Source organism: Syzygium oleosum, unplaced genomic scaffold (assembly GCF_021117445.2).
Source record: "Syzygium oleosum isolate NSW1041296 unplaced genomic scaffold, Sole_v2.1 Sole_v2.05, whole genome shotgun sequence".
NCBI lineage: Eukaryota > Viridiplantae > Streptophyta > Magnoliopsida > Myrtales > Myrtaceae > Syzygium > Syzygium oleosum.
The window spans coordinates 6985796-6994570 of record NW_026607489.1 but is presented as its reverse complement, the minus strand read 5'-3'; the positions used below and the strand labels follow the sequence as shown (position 1 = coordinate 6994570).

At 38.4% G+C, this 8775-nt stretch overlaps 1 long non-coding RNA gene across 1 annotated transcript; it reads left to right on the top strand.

Moving 5' to 3' along the window:
* Positions 1–7696: 7696 nt before the first annotated feature.
* Positions 7697–8421, top strand: LOC115676484 (uncharacterized). Its single transcript, XR_004005147.2, has 3 exons — positions 7697–7877; positions 8011–8055; positions 8199–8421. It is a non-coding gene; the product is annotated as an uncharacterized LOC115676484 (long non-coding RNA).
* Positions 8422–8775: the final 354 nt, after the last annotated feature.

Below are 8775 nucleotides of genomic sequence, written 5' to 3'. Positions count from 1 at the left end.
GACCGAATTTGAGGAAGTGTTCTTCATGGAAGTTGACCCTAACATCTTTAAGTATTTCATATACTAAATATAGAATTTTTAGAGATCGTTTTGGGGTATTCGGGAGTCCATTTTCGGACCGTCACCACTTTGCCGGATTTACTGTTCACCTGACCGGCGGGTCTTTCTAAATTTTTATAAAATTTTCCAGATATCTTTTCAACAAACTTCCTTCATGAAAGTTGTCAATGATGCTCGTGTATTTGACTTATAAAAATTTCAAGGTTTTACAAGGAGATTTGGGTACTGATTGAAAGGGATTTCTAAGGCCAAATGGTCTGCCCTGGTGGGCTAATTTTCGATCTGACTTTGGATGACAAAAAGAGCTATTTTGAGCCGGAATTGGATTTTTTTTCCTTCATAAAAAATGTTTATCAAGATGTTTTCAATGACATATCCAAAATTCAGAATTTTTGGAGTTTAATTATTATTTATTTCAAAAGAGTTTCGATTACTGTGCAATTGCCAATTTTAAGCCCGATTTTGTGCAAATTTGATTTTTCTCTCTCGGGAACTTTTCGATGTGGTTGTTGCTTGTTTAGTGGACTGATTTAATGCTCGATTTGTATGTTAGATGTGACAAATTGATGGCTGGTTGTTGTTATAGGTGACTGATTGTGAATGTGTGTTCATGGCTTTAAATGGTGGAATTGTGGCCGATTTGGTGGGCGTGTAAACTGATTTGCATTGCTGGTGATTGAGCACATTTGAGTGATGTTTGAGAGCGTGAATGACATGGAATTGAATGGGTCATGTGGCGTGAGTGATCACCCAAGTGTCCTGATGTGTCTTTATGCGGGGAAAAGATAATAAATTATGTGATGGATTGTACGTGTGATCACTTAAGCCCTGATGCATCTTTACGCGGGGTTTGAACCCGTCTTGAGGCGTGTTACGCGGGATGATGCCCGGTTAAGCCAGAAAACCGCTAGCCTGATGCGTTTTATGCGGGTTATGCCATGGGCCTAATGTGTGTTACGCGGGTCGTGAATAATCTGAACGGAAGAGCGGGTGTGTGTTGTGCATTGATGTATGTGGTGTATCGAGATTGAGATGTGATCATGTTTGGATTATTGCTGGCACACGTGCATGTGTAAGTCATATCGGGATTGTAAGTGTCCGTGAGTTATTGCTGCATTATTGCGATTTGATTAACATGCAGGGCTTGTGCATGTTCCGAGATGAGGTAGGGATCTCTGTGTTTGTCACGGCATGTTGATCGTTTGAATCTCGTGCTTAGACTTGTCCGGTAGTACGTGTTGGCCTATGCGGGGCTTAGGTTGTTCACTTATTGAGACTCATTTTCATAGTTGATTGTGAACTATTTCAGAACCTCGAGCCTTATGATAATATGGAAGATCCGAGGATGCTGCCAGGGTACCATGGGGATGATTAGTAGATTTAGCGATCCCGTCTTTCGGAGTACTTATTGTGGTAGAGAAGCTAGGCTAATCAACCACCGCCCCCTTTTTGATGAACGTGGTTTGATGTTAGTGGCCTAGTGTAAGGTTGTGTAAATAAATGTTGTAAGTATGCCAAGTGTATAAACATGTTTGTTGTTATGTGTTCAAGCGAGTTCCCTACTATCCCGTGTAATTGAATTGTTGTATGGGGTGCTTGATTTCGTTTCCGCTGGTGCATGATCATTAGTGTTTCTCTGGGTCAGCGACGAGTCCTGGGACGTCGCAGTATTATCGACCTAAGTGGGATGTTGCGTGCACGCCGGGTTTGGAGCGTGACACTGCATCACAAAGGACTGGAACTTAAAGTGTTGGTTTGGAAGACTGCGATGGCAACTCGGGTATGTGATTTTGACTTGGCAATGGAAGAGCTAAAGTCAGTTAATGAGAAAGCATATGATTGGTTGTCCCAGAGGCATCCAGTGTAATGGAGCAAGCCTTACTTCAGAACAAGCTCAAAATGCGACATTTCCTTAAATAACTGGTGCGAGAGCTTCAACAAAAGCATTATTGATGCCATGAACAAACCTATCATCACAATGTTTTAAGCTATAAGAGTGCAGCTCATGAAGAAGATTCATAAACAAAGAGATGGGCTGGCTCAGTACACTGGTGTGATCTGTCCCAACATATGAAGGCTGATTTCATCATTAGATTATATTATCTCCGTTCCTGTGGATATTGTTCAGATATAAATACCCCCTCTAATATCATCTAAAGTTAAGCCAATAGTATAAAGATGTAGTCTTTATTGGTTATCTTTTCCTCTCTCTTGAAGATCCTAGAATATTTACATGCTATCAGAGCAGGAAGTCCTTAGTGCAAATCTTTCCAGATCCTATATGCCTCCACAAATTCTCACATGGTATCAAAACTAGAAGTCCTGATTTCAAATCTTTCCAGCCCCATTTACCTCCCTAATTAAATATGTCCACGCTTAGTACTAGGCAAAAAGACTAGACTAAACATGAGAGAAAGTGTTAGAATATTTATATATTAAACTACGCCTTTATTTAACAGCCTAAATTTTTAGAACAGTTAACAATGGTCCTACCAAATCTCACAAAAACAAAGCAAGGTGCAAAGGACAGGTTCAAAATGAATCGAAATCAATTCTGAAATTTAATTTGAAAGGAAGGACCTGATAGGTGTGGCTCATGGTTGACAAATTTCATCACTATTGGGATGCTGCTTGATGGCGGTTCTTATCCGGTCAAGCTTTATAGTTTTCTTCTTCTCGGTTGTGACTTGTGCAGATCTCTCGGCCAGGAACTCTAGGAAGCATTGCGTATAGCCTATGATCAAAAGTAACGTTTTCGAGTTCCCTTGTTGATGTCTCTATCAAGCTTCATAATCCTCTAGGCGCAACCGGTCGTGAATTGAGACCTAATCATTGAAATCGTGTTTTTTACGGCTAAGAACAAGAGAATAACTCTTATGGCATTATCCTTACTGAAGGATAATGCCATAAGAGTTATTCTATTGTTCTTGGGCAAGCACTGTACTTAAGGATAATTTTGCCTCTTGAAGTACGAAACTCGATACGATAGGCTCTAGCGGCTATACTCCCAAAATACAACAAACCTTACTTCTTTATTCCGCACAGAATACCTAGCAAAGAAAGGAAATGTATATAATCAGAAATAAGAATATTCTATATCAATTTTCAATTATGTTCGGAGTAGCAATTAATAGGTAAAAGAAAGAGAGCCGTTACAACTCTATTGCAAATTTATAGCAGTCAAACCATTATAAAACCTTTATAAAACATTACAAAACCGTTATAGATTAATTGCGGACAAAAGCTGTTACAAGAACAATAACTTTCAATAATTCAAAACTTATTGAAATATATATAGGGATCACAACAGATAATCACAAATTTGTGAATGTGTGTTAAGAAAAAGATAGTGCTTATCTCTAGTGAGTTGACCAACCTTGACACCATCGAAATCTGACCAATCTGCTTTGACTTGGTGTCGACTTGGTTAAGGAAAAATTACCAAAAAAGTTCTAAACATATTGCAATTGTATTAATTCAGTATTAAACCTTTTTCTTTTGCCAATCGAGTCATAAACATTTTGCATATGTGCCAATTCAACCCATCTAGCCAATTTTGGCTAGTTGGCACTGATATGAACGCCAGTTGTCCTACGTGGCGTGACCGATGGCGCTGACGCCGCGGCGCTGACGCCGCGGGGCTGACGTGTTACAATTTTTAATAATATTTTAATATATATTTTTTCGAATTATTTATTTATTTTTCTTTTCTTTTCCTTTTTTTTTCTTTTCTTTCTTTTTAGTTTTTTTTTTCCCTCTTCCTCTGGTTGGTTGCCGAGGTTTGGAGATCGGCTTGAGGCTAGACCGGCGAGCTCGACCTCGCAGTCACTGGGCAAGGCTTGCCTTCGCTGTCGTGGGTGAGGTCAAGCCTCGTTGTTGCTAGGCGAGGTCGAGCTCGCCCAGCTTTGGCGAGGCTAGCACTCACTATTGCTAGAGAGGTCGAGCTCGCCCTCGCCGTCGTGGGTGAGGAGCCACGCCTAGCCATGGCAAGGATTGAATTGCCGTCGGTGGGTGAGGTCGAGCCTCACTAGCCCTAGCCTTTGGTCGGTCGCCAAGGTCCAACGATTAACCAGGAGAAGAAGGGACAAAAAAAAGAGAGAAAGAAAAGAAAAAATTAAAAAAATTAATAAAAATTCGAAAAAATATAAAATTGTTCACTTCAGTGTTGGCCGGCCAAAATTGGCTAGATGGACTGAATTGTCATAAATGTAAAATGTTTAGGACTGAATTGGCAAAAAAAAGGTTTAGGACTGAATCGGTATAATTGCAATAGATTTATTACTTTATTGTAATTTTCCCATCTCTCCGGCCTCTACCAAAATCTATTTCTATTCCAAATTTCTCTCAATTGATCACAATTCAAGTGTTCAAGAAGAAACAAACTCTACTTTGCCAATCACGGTGGAATTTCTCTCCTTCAAGTGTTTTTATATCCAAAACCAACAAAACCCACCTTCAGATTTTTAATCAAATTCAAACACCCAATCTCTTATTTGACTGAGTCATCCAAATCCAAAAGTCACCTTCTCCTCTTGAAAAATAATTCACGGCCACTTATTCAAACCATATTGTTAATCTCAATTCTTGCTTTTGACTTGTCCCTCTTTGACCAAATTCAAACCAGATTGTTGTTGGTCCTCATCTTCTCGCAGCTTCCTTCAATTTATGCTCTGCCCACTCATCAAATTCAAACTTCCATCATAATCCCACCGATCGCAGGTCCCCCTTTGACGTTTTTTATACGAAAGCCCACCGAAAATCCACTTGAATCTCCATCGGTCCTTATTTAACATTTTTTTCTAGATCTCTCCGATCATTATCTGCCTTTTCAATATCCTCCAATTTTCAATATCCAATCTCGGTCGGCTTCGTTCACTATCAATCAAATGCTTCCAGAAAATGTGTATGTGCAAAGAAAATGCAATATGGATTTTACCACGTAAATGATATTTTTTGTTTAAGAGTCGGGGGATGATGAAGAATTCAATATGGTAATTAAAATTTAGGTGTTAACAATATTAGAGAAGAACTTTAGTAATACAAATATCTTAAATATCATAAAAAATGAAACCAGTGCGAAGCATGTATACGAACACAAGCATTGACTACGCTGAATATACACTGGAGCTCACCAACGATGCGCATGATGAAACCATTGAAATGTGTTCCAAGTTTGAGTCCATGAAAACTCGTTGTCAAAGGAATTTAGGCGCAAACCTCTAATTTCTACGTCCCCTTTTACACGTTACTCAAGCAAATTCGACGCACAAAACGTATATCATTGGCCTATATAAGCAGCGATGGAGCTCTTCAGAAACCAAGCTTACTGCACATCGTAAGAAAAAACAAGAGGGTAACACCAAAAAAAGGAAAAAAAAGAAGAAGAGGGAAAATAAAGAAAAAGAAGGAGAAAGAGATGGCACCCAAGACTATTGCTTTGTCTCCTTCGATCGCGAGATTTTTGTGCATTTTCATGGTTCTGGTCCTTCATTTCAAAATCGTCTCAGCAGGCCGATGCCCGGGTGAAGAACTTTTTTTTTTTTGTCCTCTTCTGAATAATCTCTTTAATTTTTTTATAGCATTAATCTTTTTTAATGTATTTTTCGCGATTTACACTGGCGGATGTGCTGTTCTTCATTTGCTTTTCATAAAGGAAAGAGAAAAGCAAAATCTTAAATCATTTGCATTTTGCATGCAGATGCATTAAATCCAAGCAAACCGAAGCATTCCCCGGGATGTAGATGTATGTACTTTCATTACAGTCGATACACCCGATAATATGATATTTTAACAGGACTCCAAATTCGAAAAAGTATATCCAACTTGCTTATACTGACATATTTTCAGGCAAATCCCTCCTAATTTGAACTGTTCATTGGCGTTGCAGAAGGTGCTTACTCGCATAATAACGTGGTCGACTTCATGTATCTTGCTTCAGAAGAAAAAATGGAAGGCCCTCAAGTTTGATCTTAACTTTACATTTTTATGGAAAGGGATCGCAATATGTAATGATCTTGTTATGGTCCATTAGTCACCTAAAATATGGGCTCCAAGGTCCAAGATTCAATCAAATCTTGGTCCAGGTTCAGTTGGTGGGTTGCAAAACTTGCAATTAGACTGTCAGTGCCAGAAGAAAAAGTCGGCATTTCTTTCTTTGTGATTAGTCTCTGAAGCTTGTAATGATTACAACACTAGACTTGATAGATGAATCAATTATATTTCAATGGACACGGCTTTTATAGTTTAGAGAGAGATTCACAATTGATTATGAATGTAAAGTCATTCATATGATAGCACTTGTGAAACTTTACAATTGATTATGAAAAGGACTTATGAAAATGTACATTTCCGCCCACTCTCCTAGGGCTGGGAAGAATCGCATGGATCTATTGAAATCCCAGGCTTTTTGAAGACTCGTACTCGGCCACGGAAAAAAAAAGAAAAAAGGAAAAAAATTAATAAATAAGTTCAAAAACTTATTAAAATATTATTATAAATTGTCAATGCCAGTACCGGCCATACTATGCAAAACTACTGGCATCCACGTCAATGAATTTCGGCCAAAATTGGCCAAATAGACTCAATTAGCAAAATGCAAAAATATTTAGAACTTAATTAGCAAAATCAAAAGATTTATGACTGAATTATTGAAAGTGCAATAGGTTTATACTTTTTGGATAATTTTCCCAGACAAAGAGCAATCTGAATGGTAGGTATTGAGCGCATTTGTGGACCTTGAAGCACCTTCGGACCAAGTCTTGACGACCTTGAGTTGACCTAATGTTGGAAAAACCGTTGAAAAGATGAAAAAAAAACGAAATTCACTCTTTTCTTTCCATTTATTTAATGTGTTTTACATATAACGTTGATAATCATGTTCCCTCTATTTATTTTATGCGGAATAAAGAGGAAGATATGTTGTATAGTGATTTTCGCACCGAGTTTCGTACTCCGAGTAGGCGGAATTATCTTAATAGATAGCAAAATAGGACATATATAAAATTTATATACATTGTAAAGTGAACTTATATGAAAGATGATTCACTTTATGATAAATACCACAATATTATATATATCAATTTTTTGCGATATTTTTTTTCCAGTGATTTTATCTCTACATCAGATCGAGTGATTATTGTCACTATGACAACTCCAAAAATATCGTATTCCCATACAAGACGAATGCGCAATGTTAGAGAAGCAACTATAGTTAATACAAATATCTTAAACATTAGAAAAGATAAAACCAGTACGAAGCATGGGTGTGTACCATAGTGTAGACTAAACTGAACTTACACTAGAGCTATGACTACAATGTGAATGATGAATTAGAGGCCACACCATGTGGACCAAGTTTGAGTCCATTAAAAACTCGGACTACGAAACTAGACACCGGACAGCAACTTCTCATGAATTTCTTGAACAGTGGTCATAGATGGCAGCTGAAACTCCGGAAATACAAAGTGCATATCATTGTCAATTGGGAAAGTTCATAGGCGGCAGGACTTTTGGCACAGACCTCTAATTTCTCCGTCCCGCTTCACACGTTAATCAAGCAAACTCCATGCATCAAGCAGGTATCGTTTGCTTATATAAGCAGCGACGGAGCTCTTGAGAAACCAAGCCCACTGCACTGCACATCGCAGAAGAACGAGAGGGTACGTAGAAAAGGGGAAAAAAGAAAGGAGAGGGAAAAGAAATGGCACTCAAGACTATTGCTTCTTCTCCTTCGATGGCGATATTCTTGCGCAATCTCGTGGTTCTGGTCCTTCATTTCATAATCCTCGCTTCAGGCCCAGCACCCAACTGCGGGCGTGGTAACGACGTTTTTCTTTCGTTTTTTCCTTTATTTCCTCCTTGGAATAATCTCTGTCATTTTTATAGCTTTAATTGTTTCTCATGCATTTCTTGTGATTTACACTAGTGCACTGGTTTGCATTTTGCGCGCAGGTTTAGCGGAACCAGGCATACCGAAGCCTTCCCCTGGATGCAAATGTACGTACTTACGCTCCAGTTTATAACCCAATAATATGAGATCTTAACAGAATTCAAACTCCAAGCAACTCTATCCATTTTGCTTATATTGACGTAATCTCAGGCAAAATCGTGCTAATATGAACTGTTTATTGGTATTGCAGGAGGTACGTACTCGCATAATAAAGCGCTCGATTTCTTGTATCTTGCTACAGTAGAAATGTGAAGTCCCTATGTTTTGTGTAGTGGTCTACTTCTTGTATCTTGCTCCACAGGCAAGCGCTGCTGTGTCACATATGAATATCGTTCGCCTAAAAATGCGAGTGGGCAAGCATTGATGTAAGCTTTCAAAATTTTCTCCATATCAACAGTTTTGATTTTCAAAAACATTGCGATGACAGGGGGTCTAACGAGCTAAGTGATGGGATAAATTCCTATGGCGATGTTGTCGTGGAAGTTAAATGATCGAACAATAATACGACAGAATAAGAAAAAAAAATCGGATACCAAATTTACGTTGTTCGATCGTTGTAACCTACGTTCACAGGGAGAGCGGTAATGAATTCTACTATAGATCAAGTTATACAATGGAGATTACAACCACACTCGAGTCATTCAAACACTCTCAGTGTTTCCTAACCCTCAATTACACTTACTAACTCACGCAGTGTTTAACCTCACAATTCCTCATAAAATAATCTTTCTATCTCATGAAGGAATTGACACAAATTCTTATTAAAA